Genomic DNA, 20,705 nt, shown 5'->3' with positions numbered 1-20,705 from the left:
ATAAACTGCTAATTTGCTAATCAATACAAAAAGTATTTTCAAATATTGGATAAACTGCAAATAAAGCAAAAAAAAAACACACACACATAAATTACAAGGACACATGAAAGATCATAGTTTGATTTGAACATTTCTTAACCGTAAAATATGAATAGACATTTCCAAAGTCACCTTTTACCAAGTACTCAGCATTGAGTATCTGTTCCTGGTTTTATATAATAGAATGTATGTCTGAGTGAACTCTTCAGTTACATTTTCTACCAAGTAAAAGGCAAACCTTTGTAGTTAAAAAAAAAAAAAATCATTTTAGAATTATTCAAGCAATAGAGTCATATTTAGAAACATATTTGTTCTCAATTTGGTTTCCCTATTTTAAACTTGCTATATCATTTATAGACTTAAAAGATTTCTAATAATGGTAGTTCTTACATATTGTTTAGAAACATTTTTTATTCTATTTTTAATTCCAGGATGTTGGACTCAGAAATATTCATACAGCAAAAATGTGTTGGATATGTACAGTGTAAAGTTATCAAAGCTTAAAACATGAACGTTTTATAGGATCTTTTGTACGACTTTTGGCTGTGAAACGTTTCTTTTTTTCCTACGCAAAATATAAGACAAGGTTCTTTTTATTCCATTCTTCTCTTTCCACTGTTTTTTTTCTGTTTGTTTGTTTTGCTTTTTTTTCCTGGCTTCCCTAGTCAAATCTATCTGAAACACTAAGCCAAGCAAAACATCATCACTGTCTGAAAATTGCAGAAAATCCAATCAAAATCAACAAAGTAAATAAAGCACTCTTCCCATAGATTCACCTCCTTGGTGTTCAAGTGATGGGATGACTCTTCAAAACTAAGATTCCACATTTAACTAGATGCTCCAGGTCACAGAGATATTCTACTGAAGAAATTTTAAAAGGCCGTAAAACCACCACATCAATTTATGCTTCCATGTAGTATAATTGCCTTTGAATCACATGTTTTTAGGGAAAAAGTGACTTAAAGTAATCCGAACAGTGTTTTAGAAACAAGATATTTAATAATCGGCATTGACGTTGCTGTTTTTAACTCTGGGATTTCAAAACATTTTCCAAACATTAATTGCAATCTATGCTGATATTATTATACCTATATTATCATACTTATTTTCCAGGATGATAAGCAGGGAGCACAGGGCCCATTCTTTGCCTTGTCCCGTACTCTTCAGAGCTTACCCAAGCTCAGAGCTCCCTTAAAAACCATTGGATCAGCTCCATGGGAGCACAGAGGAAAATGAGAAATTGGGCTCTGGAAGATTTAAGGGATTTTGTAAGGTCATGTGCAAGTGAGCTTTAGTTAAAAGTCAAAGTTGAAAATGTAAGATTCCTCATTCAGTGGTTAGATATATTTCCTCATTAAGATGATACATGTAGTATATCAGGATTACAGGAATACACTGGAAAGAAATAGAATCTGTTGCTGCACATTTTTGAGTAACTAATTTAATAACAAATATGTTTCTCTTTGACTGGAGTAGAAATGACTAAATTTTCACAGGTGCATATGCAGGAAACAAGCAAGGACTGAGAGTGAATTTCAACATTGACTTTTAAAAATTGTGAGAGAGGCTAACGGCATCATTTGTAGTAGACACTAGATTTTGCCCCTGTATCAGGTGGTATTATAAAGAGGAGGCATATACAGAAGGTGGCATGAGGGGTTAAAAGTCACACCAAACATGCTGCAAAGGCCTGTGGGCATCTCAACCTTTTTTCTTTAATTGGGAAGAGAAAAGCTTTTGACTAAAGACTAAGTTCCACAATGTAGGCCGGTAGCCCAACTGGGAAATACTCTTCATTTGAACAGTTTGCAGCAGTTCTATTCTGAACTCTTTATATAGATCTTCTTTTAATACTGGGACACATATTTTAAGGTAAAAAGGGTATTTTACTAATTTTTTTAATGAAGCTTTGACTGCAAGCAATATTTGGAGTTGGTAATCATCGGCTGGTTCCTTTTCCCTTCTGCACTGCAGGAATGAGGGCAGTTTCACAGCTGGTTGTCAGCACAGCTCTTATTACTAACACCAATTATTGATTTTAAAAGGCCTACACTATTAGTACCCTGCTACATCGCTTCACGCACAATACGTTTTAAAAATTCCTTTTAAAAAGTATAAAATCTGAGTCTAACCTTTCTATCATCAGTGTGCTTGCTCTTTACGTTTTTATCTTAAATCTTCACAGGAAAGTGAACCAGGATTTTTTTTTTTTTTTTAACTTCTGGGCTAATTTAGAAGCAGAAGGTGCTTTGCCCATGTGATCTCTCTGGCAGGTATCACATTAGGAAAAAGCAAATGGTGGGCAGTGAGGAAAAAATAAAAGAACACAATTAGAAAGTTTAGGATCCACTTTTCCCTTTTTCCTGACTTTATTCCATGCTATGGCACCCTATACTAATGTCAATCATAAAAACCCACCCAACCTCTTCCTCTCTAGGATGCTACTTTGACATAGGCCTCCTTTCCAATTGGACTTTTCTCTTCTCTTTTCAAGTTCCCAATGGTTAATTCTAGAAATTCTTCCACAATAAACAACTCACACTTTAGTCAATCTAATTATGTGTAGTTTCCCCAAGTCCTAAGCATTTTTGAGAGCATTCCTCTTCAGAATGAGTTTATAGATGTATTATTAGTTTCTTAGGGCTACCACAAACTGCGTGGCTCAAACATCAGAAATTTATGGTCTCACAGTTCTGGTGGCTAGAAGTCTGAGATCTAAGGTTCAGGAAGGTTGATTCCTTCTGAGAACTATGGAGGAGACTGTATTCCATGCCTGTCTCCTAGCTTCTGGTAGTTTTCTGGCAGTTTTTGGCATTCCTTGGCTTATAAATGCGTCTCCTGGATATCTGCCTTTTTGTTAACATAGCATTTTCCCTTTGTATGTGTCTGTGCCCAAATTTCCCATTTTTATAATGACAGAGTCATGTTGGATTAATGCCCCCCCCCAATGACCTCATCTTAATTTGATCATCTGCCCAAAACCCTATTTCCAAATAAAGTCACATTCACAGGTACTGGGGGTTAGGACTTTAACATAGTGCGGGAAGGCATTTAAAACCAAAACAATAGGTTTTGTTAAATGTCTTTATATATACATGTTAGTATTAAAAGTTAATACCAATGCCTCAGCAGGGAAGAAAATTAATGCATTAATTAATTACTCTCTACATGGGTAGTTTACAGTTATTGGTAAATTAAAAAAAAAAATTGAATTTCATGAGGATGCCAGAAGTTTGCAAGTTAGAAAACCAAGTTAATTCCGTTCATCTGTAGAATATTCTAAATGAATACTTAATATATGACCCACGCTTTTTTCAGTGACAAATTCATTATAAAAGCTAAGCATACATTTTCTTGAGAAATTACTAAGTGCACTACTGCTATTAAGTATTGGAATTTTAAAAATAGAAGTGTTTTTATACTTCAACCAGTTTAGTCAGGAGAAGTGAGGTATAAACAGATCATTAAAATTTAGAGGGCACCATAAAGAAGGCCATATAAATGTGAGGTGGGGAAAGCAGGGGTCAATTCAGGCTAAGTAGTCTCATAGTTGTGAGCAACGATTTGAAGGAAGTGATGGTATGTCTTTAGAAAAGAATAGATCTGTACAGTCTGTATAGTTTCTCTTAAAAATAGGGCTGCCTGGGGAAAGAATGTAAATGGAGGCCCACACATCGTATACCTAAACATTTAAAATAATAAGCTAACTGCTAACTAAATTGTATTCTAATGTCCTACCTTTCCACATATAACTTTTGAGCAACAAAATATAGAACTAAATGCATGATCATGAGTTTTCTATATGACTGGAATAGGAAAACTATGAAACATGATAGAATTTAATAATTTCCATGTTAGATCTTCTGTTGATGAACTAATGATACTTGAATGGGGATTAAAAGAGATGTAGAGGAGGAAGCTATTTTCCTATATCCTTCTAGGTTCTTCTGGCTGGTCTAAGACTTAAATTGACATGAAACACATTAATTGGAGAAAACTACCAAATTTAATTTTATATAAGTATATAGGGTCCAAGGACACATTAAACAGTTGAGGCTTATATGCCATCTTGAACTAAGTAGAAGGGGGTAGTGATTTGGACTTTAAAGGAGAGGTAGGCAATTCACATGGAGATGGAAAAGCAACTGTTTGGTAAACAAATGTTTGTTGGACCACGAAGAGACATTGGGACACAGAATAGATTCTGATCTCTAGGCCTTGCGATGTCTTCCCCATCACACCTAATTCATATTATACTATGGTTATCTATGGTGATAGCTCCCTTCCTATTAATATAACAGACCCTCTATCTAAATTCTTTCAGATAGTAAGGGAGGAAGTCAAAGGTTTTTCCTAAGTCTTTTGTTTCTTAAAAATAACCACCTTAAAATAATCAATATCCCAAAGAGGCATATTTTTGGGTAGCAAAATCTGCTCCCCTTCACAGACATACATAATTCATAAATATATATGTATGCATTTCATACAACTTATTTTTCTCAACTTCATTTCAGTAAAATTCAGTTTTAGTGTTTTCATTGAGATTTGCACAGATTATGAAAATAAATTTCTGAGAATTTATTTAACTTCTTTAGTGCATCTCAGATCTTGTTTAAATACAATCTAGTTACTTTAATAGCACTTAGTCCACATTATCATTACACATGCTAGAATATAAGGTCAAATCTGACCATATATATATATATATATATATATATATATATATATATGCATATATATTTAGAAATAAAAGTAATCATGTGGATAAATGCTCAGTAGGACACTAAATATACACTTATTTAAGAAGAGAAAAAGATTGCCATCCTCTAATTTTTCACTTCTTACCTGCATTCAAAACAGTGATTTTAATGATTTTTTTGAAATTCTAAAAGGCAGAGGAAACAAACAAACAAAAACAATAACATGCATATTTTATAAGACTCTTGAAAAATATCAGCAATCTCAATAGCTGTAAACCTCATAAGATCAGACCTCCAAAACATCTGGATACTGGGTATTGAATAATATTTGGATAATTGATATTTTTTTTCACATTTTCTCCTGCATTTTGGCATAGTGCAGACACAAATCACAAAGAATTAATAAAGTTTTCTTGATTTACAATGTTTTAAATTTTTTCTCAGTAGTTTTCCAGGAAAATGTACCCAGGCTTGGTGGTCTGATCCTCTCAATTCTCTAAAGGAGCTTAAATATAGGTAAACATCAATGTGAAAACATTGTTATTTCCAACTGCAGTGACTCAATGTTAATGCCCACCCACAAAGGCAATTCTTTGGTTCATTTCTCTGACACTGTACTAAAATATCAGCCTGCAGATAGATAAATATAGCAACCACTTCAGTGTTAAGAGGAAATTAGTCTACCGTTAGGAGTTGGGTTGTCATATCTTCATTTTGCTGGTAAAAGAGTAATGAAATGCATAGCATCTGGAAATACTATAAGTTCTGAATCTTCTGCGTAGATACATAGCTTGCTTGACCATATTTACTGAATTAATGTTACTCATAATTTTATCATTTAATCAAAGTAGATTATGTGACTAAAATTTCTGAAGTTTGCCTGTTGTTTAATATTATGCTCCTGGAACTGTCATGCCATTGCCACTGCTCACTCCAGAAACTAGCTATGTAACAGCATAGGCTCTGAGGACCTGAATACAGCTTATTAGATATTACTTTCACAAAAGGAGTTTTGTCTTAAGCACATCCAAGATTATTACTGCAAAAATGGTGTTGTTTAAATAATGAGTATGTTGACCATTTAGGTTGACAGTCTATGTCACCATTTATCACAGGAAATTAGCATACTTAAGGTCAACAAAAGGAAACTATTACAATATAAATGTTTTCATTTCTTCTGATCTAGCGCTTTTCCTACAGCACTCCTACAGCACGATTTGTCACTTTAGAGCTTCTTAATTAAGAGTGATGCCTTCCTCCAACTCTAGATCTATAATGCAAGCATTCCCCTGTCCCTGTTTTTTTTTGATTTACAAAATAGGATGAAAAGCCGATTGCATTATCTTAAAGTCACATCAACACCAATATGTAGCTTTTGGTGGTCTATAACAATGATTTCACAAGATGTTATAAAAATGTATATGGGAATGAGAATTTTTCTTCTTTCAAATATTGAACTTCTTTCTACCTCTTCCTCCTTCTAAATTAAAACTACATTGTATTTCCATAGAAAGTTTCTTAATTAAAGTGAGCCTTACTACTACTAATCCTAATTTAAGATATCATGTTATCATATGTATTCTATTAAAATATCTAGCGCATTTATTGTGAAAAACAAAATTAAAAAGCCTATCCCTTAGGTAGATAAATAAAATAAGCCAGATATAATTATTTAGCTGAAATTATTATTGAGATAATTATAGATTCACAAGCAGTTGAAAGATATAATTCGGAAATTCTGTGTACACTTTACCTACTTCTTGCCAATGGTAAATTATAGTCTGATGTCAGACCAGAATTTTAATAAATTTGTACAACCCATTAATCATATCCAGCTTTTGCCAGTTTCACTTGTACCCATTTGTGTGTAGCATATTTAGTTTTATATGCTTTTATTACATTAACTTTTAATTTGAACATGTAAATATTTTCTTAAATTTTAAGCACCTATGCTTAAAGGTTAGATTACATACAGTTAATCCTAAAAAATATAAAATTACTTAAAATAGGTTTTCCTTTAGAATCCTAACCAATTAAATGTATTATATTTTTAGACCTGGATAAACATTACTAGCAAATAGCTTGAAAAGATTAACTATTGTTCCCCAAAATAAAGAAGACAGTTTAAAAATCAGTATTGCCAATTTTTCCTCACGAAATCACACCATAGTTTTAAATCAGAGGTTCAAAAGGGGTTAAGAAATATGAATTCATTTTCAGTGTTTGGAGCACCATCTCATTAAGAGTAATAGAGCAAGTTTCCAGTTTGAAAAAGGCACTGACTCAAATGTGTAATGATTTCACTTTCAAATTTCTTTTTATCTCAGCTGCTTCTACTTTAACAAATACAAGTGCTTCAAATATAATAAGACTAATGAGCATTGCAGATGATTATGAAAATAAAATACTTCCCAAGGCATAATGATATATTTTTTCCCCAAATTAAAAACAAAAAATGAAGTTTCCCTCGTTAGAGTTTCATTCCTGAATACAACCACAGTTAAAACCAAAAACTCAACTTTTGAATGCACCTATGAAGAAAAGTATTTGTGAGCAGGACTCCTTAGCTTATAAGGGAAGTTTTATTAACTTTACCAAAGACTATGTATGTGCTATAGGATTACATCCTTAAAATAAAATGTGCCAAATGGGTCATTTGAAATCATTGCCTCATTGCAGCTTGGAGTTGGCATTTTGCTGATCAGCTCACCGTGTACTTTTGGGTACTTTCTCTATAAAGTGCTTACAAGTCCAGCCTTCCAATGTTATAGTTGGATGCACTATATAAAAGGACCATTTTCTAATAAGTATTTTACTTGCCTCAGAGTCACAGTGCAGAAATAGTCAGTTTTGAAACAGCAAAGAGGGCAACGTATCCCTTTGTTCGAACTAGACATTGTGTCGTTTACACAGAAATGATGACAGAAGTCAGGAAAGAACTATAACCAATGCTATGCAACGTCATTTAAAAAACAAAAATATAAAGTACTTAATCCAACCCACAAAATGAGACATCTGCAAACCACTACAGCAAATTGTGTAATGAAGAACATCTCCAGGGTCTCATCATGTAATTCTGAGCTGTTTTTGGCTCTCTTTCATTCTGGTTTGAAGACAGATTGTTTTACAAGGTACATCAGCCTTCAGGGAATAGCAATTCCACCCGCCCCCCTCAAACAACAACATAAATGTAACTTTTTAAACTGCTTATCTTTGATCAAAAATATATTTCTTAGCACACTAAGTAAACAGCCCAACAATTTGTCATAGGAATTATTGCTTCCTGTGACTATTTTTAGTGTGTTTTTTTAAACATTTACTGGGCAATTGGTAATGAGAGTTGATAACCCTGCCATTTGTTTTTTATTTTTGTAATGATCTCAGAAAAACGTTTTGAAATATGAACTGCTCTTTAATGTAATGGATAAACTACTATGCTGCCAGGAATTATACCCAACTTCCTCACTCAATAGTCATGGGAACTCAAGCAACAACCACAACCCACACACATAATGCAGGAAACCATACGGAACACATATATTACATTCCTGTGGTGATGTGTTTACCAAGAAAGGACACTTGAGCATTACTAAAGCACCGGCAATATTAAATCAAGAAGATTCAAAAGATGGAAATGATGATATTATACTATGTCAAATGTATTTTGTTTTTTGAAACAGTTTGATAGTCACCTATTAAATTATGATTTTGTTTAAAATAATACATTTAAATATGAAAGGGAAAGCAGCTTAAATACAATGTTATTTCATTCTGTTTTTTGCCGCTGTGCAAAATCCTTTTTATCCCTACATATATTCTCAATACTTTTATCATTCTTAAATACAGGTTTACTTTTATAATTTTAGTTTTCTATGTTATAATGTAAATAGTAAAATGATCAACATATTTCTATTGATTATTATTTATAAGTTCTACTTTTAATATCAGCACTAGATAAGTTACATTTTTGTACATATTACCTGTTCCCCAATTTTCTGTGGAGAATTTATTTTCAATTTCTACCATCATTTTGGATGTAGATTGCATCTCATGTTTGAAATAGCCCTTAATTAAGGGTTATAAGTTCCATTTTCTCCCTTATATTTGACATGCATCTAGAACATATAGAATAAGCCCTTACTTGTTCTCTTTAATATCTACATGGACTACATGATAGATACTTTGAATTTATAGACATATGATTTACTTTATCTTCATTAATAAATATATCTATTACTATTATATCCTGTGTTTAATGCTCACTCTGATTTCTGAATTTAGGAATAAGAATAATTCTGTGAAATTGGTGAATTTGTGAATATGGTTCTTATGGTGCCAGTCTTAATCACTAGTCTGATAGTTTTAAAAAGAAAAACCTGTATTTATTGCATTTTATCCTGTATGCTATGTTTCACAAATCCTGTACCCCATGAAAAACTATGGAATCTAAACAAAACAAAAATGAAAACTAAACATCTCAGAAATGTGTGTGTGTGTGTGTGTGTGTGTGTGGTAAGCAGTTATATATACCTGATAGCCTTGCTCCATAAAGATAAATGAAATTATCTGCAACAATTCCCAAGGTCTGTATTTTTTGCTTGTTTGTTTGTTTTACAGAAAGAGAGTAGAAATATAAAATCATATTCTTTTTTTCTTCCACTAACTGTCATAGAAACAAGTCCTTTCCTTTTTTGTCCCTCCTTGAGCCCAGCACACGGGTAGATAATGCAACAAAATCAAAGATCCATTGATGTATGTTATAAATATTTGAAATGTGATTTTTAAAATCCAAAAGAAACATAAATTTGAAACAATATGAAAGCTAATATTCATTTTTTAAATTAATTGTCTTATTTGATTTGAGTACATATTGTATTTTGGGAAGCAAGAGTTAAATTATAGAATTTCAATATTATAAAGAATTATATAAATCCTAATGTATGACAAAAGAAAATAAAAATATGTCCATAATCCTCTATTAGATTGAAATTGGTACCAAAAAAAATACACATCCAAAGGTATGATTTTGTCATGATTTTCAAATATTAAGCAAGTTTAAGGAAATTAAAGGAACATATCTGTACAAACAAAATCTGACAATGCTTTGTCAATTTTCCTAATGCTTAGGAAGTAGGCTGAACATATTGATGGAAAATAATTATTAACTTGAAATTCTAATATAAGTTATAAGGAGATAACTATAAATAATAAAAGTGGAATTTCAGTGCTAAATCAGTTTTCTTATTTTATCACTTTTGTCATAATTTCAAAATAAAAATAGAAAGCTTGCAACCAGAAAATTGACTTTAAAATTATAAATGATAAAAAAATGATAATTCCAAAAGCAATGCTGTAAATTAATATAAATAATATTTGAGACAGTATTCTGAAGGATGGCTTTTTGTATAGATCTATTAAATACTTTTCTTGATTCTTCAAGAAATATTTTTCCTTGATCATCTAAGACTCTACTCTAATAACTCTCTGTTTTTCTCCAAAATAAAACTTTTTGCACCCCATTAACTATTCTGTAATGTACTCCCTTTTGTTCTGTGTTCATAGCTGCACATCAAGATTCATGAGAAAGCACATGGGCTTTTTACGTGCTCTGTTCTTGCTCTTTTCACTCACTAGCTATAGGACTCAATTTTACTTTGAGGAATACCTGAAAAAACATACGTAAAAGTTCCTAACAGTACTAGACTCAGAGTTGGTTTGCAAAAGACTACTATTATGATTCACTCTTGACATATATATTCAGAGATCCTGCCATGGTTTGAATCAGTCTATTATCTTTATTTGTTCCTCTCAAATTTCTTAACCATATAAACACATAAGTTCTTGGAATGAGTATTTCTGTGTCTTTCTCTGTAGCATTTTAAAATTTTTCTTAACTCCAGAAATAATTGTAATATCTTATGATTAATAGTTATAGCATCTACTATAAATTAAATACTTTTTTAACTGGAGTGCTTTATATACATGGTACAAAATCATTATCCCTCTTCCATATAATGAAACTGAGGCTCAAAAAATTTCTTCAAAAGCCCCAGACTACCTTGTTGGAAAGTTGCAGAGTCAAAATTCAAATCTAGTCTGTCAGATTTCAAAGCCAGTACTCCTCTGCATATGACACACTGACTCCTTGGCGTCGTTGCTCCCTTATCTCAAATTGTAAGTCATACAAAACATTCAAATATGTTAAAGAAGGCTTAATACATCTTAATATTGACTTCCATTCTTTTTTTGTATAGGTTGTTTAAAAGTTTTTTCTTGAAGTTCAAATTTTGTTTCTTTTTTACATTGATAACCTATTTTATAAGAACAATTAAGGATTATATGAGATATTCTAAAAGTATTCATTTCCCCTTATCTTAAAACAAAACAAAACAAAATTAAGTACTCAAATTCTTTAAATGTTAACTTTGCTCTATTACTTTTAAATAGTTTAATGTAGGAAGTCTTTACAGATACTAACACGTAAGTAAAGAGAAAATATTATTTTTGCATTGTAATTAACTTTGAAAGTGATGGGATGAGTAAAATAATTTTAGGAGATGAATATGAATTTTAGAACTCCTAAGAAAAGCTAACAATGGGAATAATGATGATTTTTCAGTCTGCTTTCCCAAGGATAGACCTTATTTCTTTCAGGGAAAGCTAAGTCAAGTGATCATGTCAGGAAGACTGTTTGTGGTTGGACAGGCAGCTACTTAATTTCCCCCTTAGCTAGTGATAACGTGTAATGGTTAGCAGCTGTTAAAATAAGAAAATGTGGAAGGAAAACACCAATAGTAGATACTATGATGGTGATTGAAACAGGGATACAATCTCATTTGCCTCAACATTGGATGTCAAAACATTTTAGTATGATGATTGTCTTTGTATAAGGGTTATGTTTGCTATAATTAAATTGTTAAAAAGTTGTCCATCATAGGGCAGGTAATTTAGAGAAAACTGAAATTACCTGCTATACTATAAGCTCCTCAATAACAGGGATCTTTGTCTATTTTGTTTGCTAATATGTCTAAAGTATCTGTACCAACACTGGATCATAGTAGGTACTGAATAAATATTTTATGCTTGAATTAATTATTTCATAATGTCCCAATATTGTAGTCTGTGCTCAATGGAGAAATTCAAAAGAAACCCAAGTTTTAGGTTGTATTATTAATAAGTGGGCCTTTTATATGAAAATCTAATTTTTTACATGTATGGAATTTCAATATCACAGATTTTAAAGCAATCCTGCGATGTGAGATCTTGTGCTGATTTAGAGTGAGATCTTGTGCTGGAATCAGACTGCCTACATTACAATTGTGGCATCGCCACTTACTAACTTTGTCATCTTGGGAAAATGGTTTAATATATCTGTAAGTTGGTCTCCTTTCTGCACAATATAGGTGTTATTATGGTATCTAACTCATAAAGTTTTGAGAACTGTATATTCAAGAGGAATTTAGGTTTAAAATGTGTACTCCAATCAATATATAGAACAGATACTTATTGACTCATTGATTTACAAATGTGTAGACAGTCCTATAGATAACATTGAATTATAAGATCTGAAGAATAAAAAAAAAACACCTCAATCATCTTAAAAACATTCTTAATATCTTTGTTGGAACTGAACTGAAATGCATGGATGGGTCTCTCTTCCATAGTATGAACCTGGTAAAAGTACACATTAAACTATAATGAGCTTAAATCACTTACTTCATGTACATTGAACAGAATGGCTAGACAGATAAGCAGAATTCGAAGATAATAATTATAGCTAAAATTTATCGAGTCCTTTCTATATCCCAGATATTGTGCTAAGTGCTCAAATGACATAGTTTGACGAGGATACAAGTCACAAGAATGATGTTTCTGGAGAAGAAGAAAATCCCCAGGAAGTAAGGTCTAAGTAAAATTCACAGGTAGATATTAAAGCAATCATACCATATAAGATGTTGAGCTGGTTTAAAGTGAATCTGAAAGTTCAGTTCATTTAAGAACATCCCTTGGGCATATAATGTATTCCAAGAACTGAGAATGAGAGAACCTGTGTTTACCTAAGCCTTGGTAGGTAGAAAGAGGCACACTTTACTTACAAACTTTACTTTTAGTCTGCAAGCCAAGTTAGAACAAACAAAAAACTGCTGATGACTTTGAAAATTATTTGTTCTCTCTCTCTCTCTCTCTCTCTCTCTCTCTCTCTCTCTCTCTCTCTCTTCCCCCTTCGCTCTCTCTCTTGCTCTTTCACTCTCTCTTTAGTGAGGGTTTAGCTAGAAATGATTCTGTTACTAGAAACACTTACAGCCAGAGTACAGTTCCTGACAACTTACAATTGATTTATTCAAAAAACGTCATATACACAGAAGCAGCTTCCTGGCTTCACTGTCTTGACACCATCTCCTCCCTTTCTTTCTAGCAAGGGCTGTAATTTCTAATACTTCCAATAGTGTCTCAAGAAGCAGAACTAATATACAGAAGAATATCAAATGTAAATGTATAATAAGACTCTCTGATGTGAAAGACCATCTAGAAGGCTCAAATGAAAGTCTTAACCAGTGAGGCCATTGACCACATAATGAAATATTCAACCCTGTCAAATAATACTATCTCATTGGTGGCTAAGGGGCAACTTAATAAATGTTTTCTAAGTCAGGGCAACTTAATAAATGTTTTCATTTTATATTAAAACTAAGGGCATGAAAAATATTTTATTCTTTGTCAAACATATAAACAAAATAGTGGCAGTCATTTAATAGGTTACCTAGAAGTTAGAATTTGAATCTTTCAGTTGAGTTTCACTTTTGTAAATTGTAACTCCAATTGTAACTGTTTCAGTAAGTGGGAACTCTCTTAAAATAACATTTAAGCCAGGATTGTGACACATTTTAGGAGTTAATTAGCAAAACAAATCCAAATAAACTAAATACCTAATAAAAAGAATAATAATCTTAAGAAATGCTTTGCTTGTTTTTCATCACTGTAAGTTATTGTGTTCTATTCTCAGATGGGCATATTATAGCCCAGGGCCAAATCCAGGCTGTCACATGTGTTTGTACGGCCTATAAGCTAAAAATCATTTTTGTATTTTTAAGTGGTTGAAAAAAACAAGAATATTTTGTGAAATGTAAAAATTATATACAATTCAAATTTCGGTGTCTATAGTTACAGTTTTACTGGAACATAGACGTTCTCATTTGTTTATGTATTGTCTAGGGCTTTTGTCACACTATAGTGGCAGAGTTGAGAAGCTATGACAGAGACCATATGGCCCACAAAGTCTAAAATATTTACTAGCTTATCCTTCACAGGAAAAATTTGTTGACCCCTTTTTAAGCTCAAGTGCTGGTCCTCCACGGAAGCAAAAACACTAGAGAAAATGAACACTGTCACAGTAGTCTGAATCCAGGTAACTTAAGCAAAATGAAAACTGCATTTTTATTCTCTTTAGTATTTCCATCTTAATTAGAAGGTAATAGGCATTTCCAAATTGTTATAAGACCAATAGAAAATCTGTACTGAAAGCGAATGATTTTTGCAGCTTGCAAGACCAATATAGCCATTTCTGCCCAAAGAAATTTATTAGATTTTTGTGCCCAACCTTGATCTAGAAATGCCTTGATTCCAACAATGAAAGGATACAGTAAAGAAAACAGAGTTGGCAAAAATCTGACTTTGTACCAGCTGCATGAATTTGCTCCAATATCCCATTGGGTCCCTGGATCAGCAGCTCTCTGATGAGAACTAGATTAACTAGATATCTCCTCAGTAAAGATCTGCTTTCTATCCTCCAAGCTACTTGACTTCACACAACTCATCAGGTCTTTTTTTTCGTTTGGTTTTCCTTTTTCTCTCAGAGCCAGGGCTACCATCCATTCTGAAGTATATACTAAGCCATCACTGAAATGTAAAATATTTATTTTCAGGCAAATGTGGATATATATCTGGAAACTTCCAATCTAATGGTCCAGGCTTTGAAAATAACTTTCTCAATGTATTGACGTATGTTTTCCTCATTTTTATGTCATTGTTTTACTTACTATTATAGTGATTATTGTACAACATTACACTTTAAATGTATATTTATACCTTTAAACATTTTGCTCATCATATGTATTTTAAAAGATGGACTCTACATGTAATAAAAAGACACAAATTTTCATTAATGACAATTCCACTCTGTTAGGAAAAGATGATAGTTTGAATAGTTTACATTAAAAGCCTTAAACAAACTTTTAATTTGAACTTAATGCACTTATTTTCTTTAAAATCAGGTAATCTTTAGGCAGAAATTAATATCTTATACTTATAGTTTATGGAATTAAGACTTTCATTGAATTATAAAATTATTGTGTTGCTTTTGATTGTGATTTACAGGTTCACTGAACTGTTGGTTAGTGGAAATGTCTAAGTAAATTAATGTGCTGTTTGAAAAATCATTGTATTTTAGCAACAATGCAAACCCTTAAAATTCCTGTTAGGTTACTAGCTTTAAAAAAATGGGGATAACAATCGGAGTCTAAAAAAGGATGTTAGCTATCACACTACTTAAATAGTTAACTCTAGCCAAGTGCTTAGGTCATAGAAAAATTGTTCTTAGGTCAACTGATCTCAAGCTGTTCAAACACCTAGTAGGATAATTTTTCCAACCAGTATGCAAACAGGAAGTTAATAAAAGAAGGAAGTTTAAGCCAGAAGTTTATATCATACATAGCAAATCTCATGTATAAAACCCACAGAAGTTTGAGGCCTGCCAAATTCCAATCTCACATATACATTTAGATTGGATCTAATTTACAAACATAACACAAGTTTACCATACAGAGCAGAAAATTAAAATGAGAAAAACAAAAACTGTTTCTTCTTTTTTCACAAAGACACATCATGGCTCATTCTTGCTCTGTTATCATTAGAGATGCTGGGCTTATAACCTTAAATCTTAGTTCAAGTGTGGTCAAAATTATGTTTTTCTTAATGAATACATATTTTCTCATAAAATACGTTAGATAAGTAGTTCCCTTCCCTTCCTAACTAGCTCCTATAAGATTTTGTTATAAAACAAAACCAAGATTAAAATTAGCCCTCCCCTTCCATTCTTGCATCCCTGTCTGCAATCTAGGAAATAAGAGATGTTGATCAACAGCCTTCTGTTCTAGCATTTTTTAAGGGAGAAGTTGGAAACTTTTAATATCAGTACTATACGTTTATTGTTTAGATTTTTATTTTCTGTTTAGCTATTTATATAAGAAATACAGAACCAGATGAAGATAATTACCTGAAAAATAATACATTACCATTGTGAAAATAAATTCTTAAAATGAAATTAAAAGCACCAAATTTCTAATTTGTAACAGAGCATTGAATAACTCAAAATCAGTAACAATGCAAGCAGTAGCATCCTAAACTGGATTTGAATTAATGACCTAGACATAAAGGCTGTGTGAGCCCTTAGACATCAAGTCCACTAGGCATGTAGTATCAATTTGTGCGATCATTAGGACAACAAACATTTAGATAAGGTAATAAATTTACCTCTTTAAATTGATACAATCAATTGATTGTATTGATTTCCCAGTAAAAAACATATATTTATTGCAGTTCAGTATGTGTGTGTGTCTCTACATAAATCTTTATATGCATGCATATATATTCTATAACATACAAATTATTACAAATTTGATAAATTTAAAAATTTTAGGAAATAATATGAACTGATTTTTCATCATTATGTCTTCTATATTGTGGGGGAGAAAGAAATTTTTATTTACCCTTTTAGGTTCTTTTGCCTGGTTTAATAATTAAATCTGCATGAGACAGGTTAACAAGAGAAAAATGTAACCAAATTTAATTAGATAGATACATATGGGAACACCATTTTCATGAAAGCTTCAGAGATAGAAAAATGCCATATATATATATATATGGCATTCAGAGCCGAGTGAGGTAAGGCACCTTTCAGAGGGATGGCCAGTCATTTTGTAGGCCATTAAGAAGTGCAGGTGTTCAGTAATTGTATGTTTGTCCTGCCATATAGATAGATCATAAAAAGTTATTTCTTGTAATAACTCTTACTATGGGCAAGGCCCTCAATTTAGATTCTTCCAGGTAGTTAAAGGAGGGGCAGAAGTTTCCCCTGAGCTCACAGGGACTGGACTGCTCTTGCTCAAATTAATCCACCTGCCAAAGTGTCACATCTTGGGGAGGTTTGCTCTGAACCCCTTCAATGTCAATAACAGTTTTATCTGGTTAGGCTATTTCAAAGCATACAATGATATTCGTAATTGGCTGATTTTTCTATAAGTTCTGGATTTTTGGAGTGACTGTAAATAGAATTGTTGATATTCAAAATGATACAACTATGAGGTGTTGTTTTAGTATGTGGTGTGATAAATTATAAAATCGGGTTTCTTAATAATTGCTAAATAGTCATAGCAAATCAATTTACTTGACTTACATTGCTTTTATAATAACATCAGTTTGAGGACAGAGGGCTAGACAAGAGTTTTGAAAGACTATTTCATTTCTAAGATCCAAAAGCATGTGGTTTCAAGTGACATTTTAAATTTAAAGTATCAGAATACATACGTATTAATCAAGAATTTGACAAAACCAGCCCCAAATAAAATTACACTAGAATTTTTACCATTTTTCCCAGCAATTTAGACAATTTTTTGCTAAAATACATTTTAACCCATAACTAATTTTAACTATTTTTGTTTAAACTAAAATTAAATTATTGCCAAGAAGTATTTTACAAAAGCAAGTACGAACACAGTTTTGAGAATGGGATAAACACTGAATTTTAAAGTAAAAAATAAAATATTTGGCTATATATGATGGTAAAGACAAACTTAAAGCATCACCAACGGGCTAGAAAAAGTGGAGCTTCCTCAGCATAGATATATCGCAATATTAAAGTTATTGAAAATTTGCTTTTATAGTATTTTAAGTGATGCAAGTAGAATTTATTTACTGATAAACTGCTAAGCTGAGGAGAATACACTTTAGTTTATACTATTGTTTGTAAATAGAATTCTAGCTAATGACTCAATGTGAAAATAAAACAGTTCAATGAAAATAAAATAATCTAAACATACAATTAAATTTAAAAAGAGAAATTGAGGAGATTGAGTCAAAGTTTCGGGGAAGGGTTTAATTCTTTTCAACAAATGTGGCTCATCTCAAGAGAATAGCATTGGGTGAGTAGTAAAGAAAGTTATTTATTTAAATTTATTATTATCTGTGAAACCCAGTATCTGAACCATCTTGGGGTCAGTATCTTAAAAATGTTACCGATTTCACATTCCCCTGTTTACTAGATGTCTAACATATTTTGATTGTGTACTGAGCATTTTGGATGATACATTGAATAATACCTAGAGAGTATTGTTGTTTGTTTTTGGTTGACATTTTAAACACAGATCCAAGGTAGTATGGGTGTATAGCAACCCCAATATTTTTCAAAGCTCCTCTCCCTTGGAATTCTACTTCCAAATTCTGTCTTCCTTACTGATTTTATTGAGACTTGGATTTTGGCTTTGTTAGGGCGAGTCTAGTGTAGATATTCTATAGATATGCACTTCATTCCTAATTCAGGGCCTTTCTTGAGACTCAAATGTTTTCTTCTTTCTGGCTAGGACTGGAACTCTAATGTCTCTCAGTACTGCTTGACTTCTATTATCTGTGTTTGCACTGTAGCAGCTGCTCCCTGGTATCTTCATGTAAGCAGCCACAAACTCTGATCTCTGCTTGATCTCCAGCTTCCTGTAGAGATCCAGAACAATCATGGGGCTCATTTTATCTCATCTTATGAGTTTCCCTCTTCTCAGGAATTGCAGTCTGCACTTCCTGCGGTCCAATGTCTGAAAACAGTTGTCTCATGCATTTTCCCCCAATTTTATGGTTGTTTACCACACCAGGGTGAGTTTAGTTCCAGTTATTTGACATTGCCAGAAGTAGAATTTCCTTGCATAGTTCTTAACTATTTTATTTACTGGTATTTCATAGTCTTATTCCAGAAATGCAATAAGTTGCATATAGATACATATATATATATATATATATATATATATATATATATACACATATATATGCACATATATGTGTGTATATATATGTATATATATATATATATGCATATATATGTGTATATATATATATATATATATATATTTGATGCTGGAAACCTTGCATTTGTGGCATTAAATAAGAATTAGCCAAGTTGTATCTCTCAGTTTATATACTATTATATCAAGTTTGTTAATATTTTCCTAATATTTTATGTTATATTCACAAGTGAAGTTAATGTAGAGATTATTTTTTAGTGATACTATTTATTTGGTGCCAGATAAATATTATCTTTTTTTGTTTGTTTGTTTCAATTTGCATTTTTTTAAATTAAAGTTTATTGTGGTGACAATTTTAGTCAAATTACATAGATTTCAGGTATACAATTCTGTAATACATCATCTATATATCACATTGTGTGTTCACCACCCAGAGTCAGTTCTCTTTCCATCACCATATGTTTGATCCCCATTACCCTCCTCTATCACCCCGCTACCCCCTTATCCTCTGGTAACCACTAAACTATTGTCTGCATCTATGAGTTTTTGTTTCTTTATTTGTTTATCTTGTTCTTTTGTTGTTTTCAGTTTTATGTACCACATATCAGTGAAATCATGTGGTTATCGACTTTTTCTGTGTGACTTATTTCACTTAGCATAATAATATCAAGATCCATCCATAATGCTATCTTGAAGAATAAACTGGAAAGGTTTTTATGTATTTCCACATTATGAAGCCATTTAGGTAGCATTTAAATATTTGATAGATTTTGGCATACTATTTTAGAGTAATAGTGTTTTATCTCTGGAGTACATGGTTCCTATTCCTTGCTATTATAAATACTACTGTAATAACAATTTTATTTTTTATACATATACAATAACTACTTTAGGGTACATAATTGAATTTGGAATTGCCATTAGGACATGAACATATTACTCCAAAATGGTTACACCAGTTTATATTACTACCAGTAGGATATGAGCCTATCTCTCCTTATCTATAACCTCATTCATATTTGTTATAGTCAGTCTTTTAATTTTGATAAATTTCATAGATGACAAATATTTCATTTTTGTTTTAATTAGAGTTTTCATAATACAAAGTGAAATTGAGGCTCTTTCTATATTTTCATTTTCTACTCCTTTTTCCAAACCTTTACACAATTTTGTATTTGTGTTTAGCGTGTTTCTTATTAATTAATTGGTTCTTTCTGAAATCTAGATGCCAAACCAGCATCAAATTTTCTCATTGAAAATATATTTTGCCAGTTTGTAGCTAGTTTTTGGTTCCTTATTGTGACTTTCTTGTCTCTTATTGAAGTATGTTTTTGTTCCTGGAGTAACGGCGGGGTTCTTTTGCCGATGCAGTAAACTACAGATAAGCAAATTCGAAGATATAGAGTGAGGAAACTTTATTAGGATACATTCTAAGGGAAGAATGGACCAAGTAAGAGAGACAATGGCGCGGAAGGGTGTGGGGCTTGAGTTTATATTGTTGGCTCTGGGCCAGCCCTATGTGTAACATACAGACTTGGGTCATTTGATTGACATGTGTAGGTTATATAACCCATTCCTTTCTGTGCGTGCCTTTACCCATAATGCACACAGAAAAATCCACAGTGGGGTGGGGTATTAAAACCTCAATGCTAATTTATTGTAACTATATTATAATGAGGCTGAGGTTAAACCAAGGGTAAGCTTTTAACATTCTGTGCAGGTATCAAAAACCAGATAATTCTAGATGGATTTTACGTTCCTCTTTTCAGGATGTTCTAACCACAAAATTATTTCCCCAGGTGTTTGACCTGGGTGAACCTCGGCAGTGCAAAGCACCAGTTACATAATGGCCCACCCCTCTTGTTGCTGACGCATACCTTCTGCCTAACAGTTTGAGGGATAG

This window comes from Rhinolophus sinicus, chromosome 3 (genome assembly GCF_057876585.1).
Source record: "Rhinolophus sinicus isolate RSI-liver-muscle chromosome 3, RSI-T2T, whole genome shotgun sequence".
NCBI classification, from domain to species: Eukaryota; Metazoa; Chordata; class Mammalia; order Chiroptera; family Rhinolophidae; genus Rhinolophus; species Rhinolophus sinicus.
Note: the sequence above shows the minus strand (reverse complement) of the source record.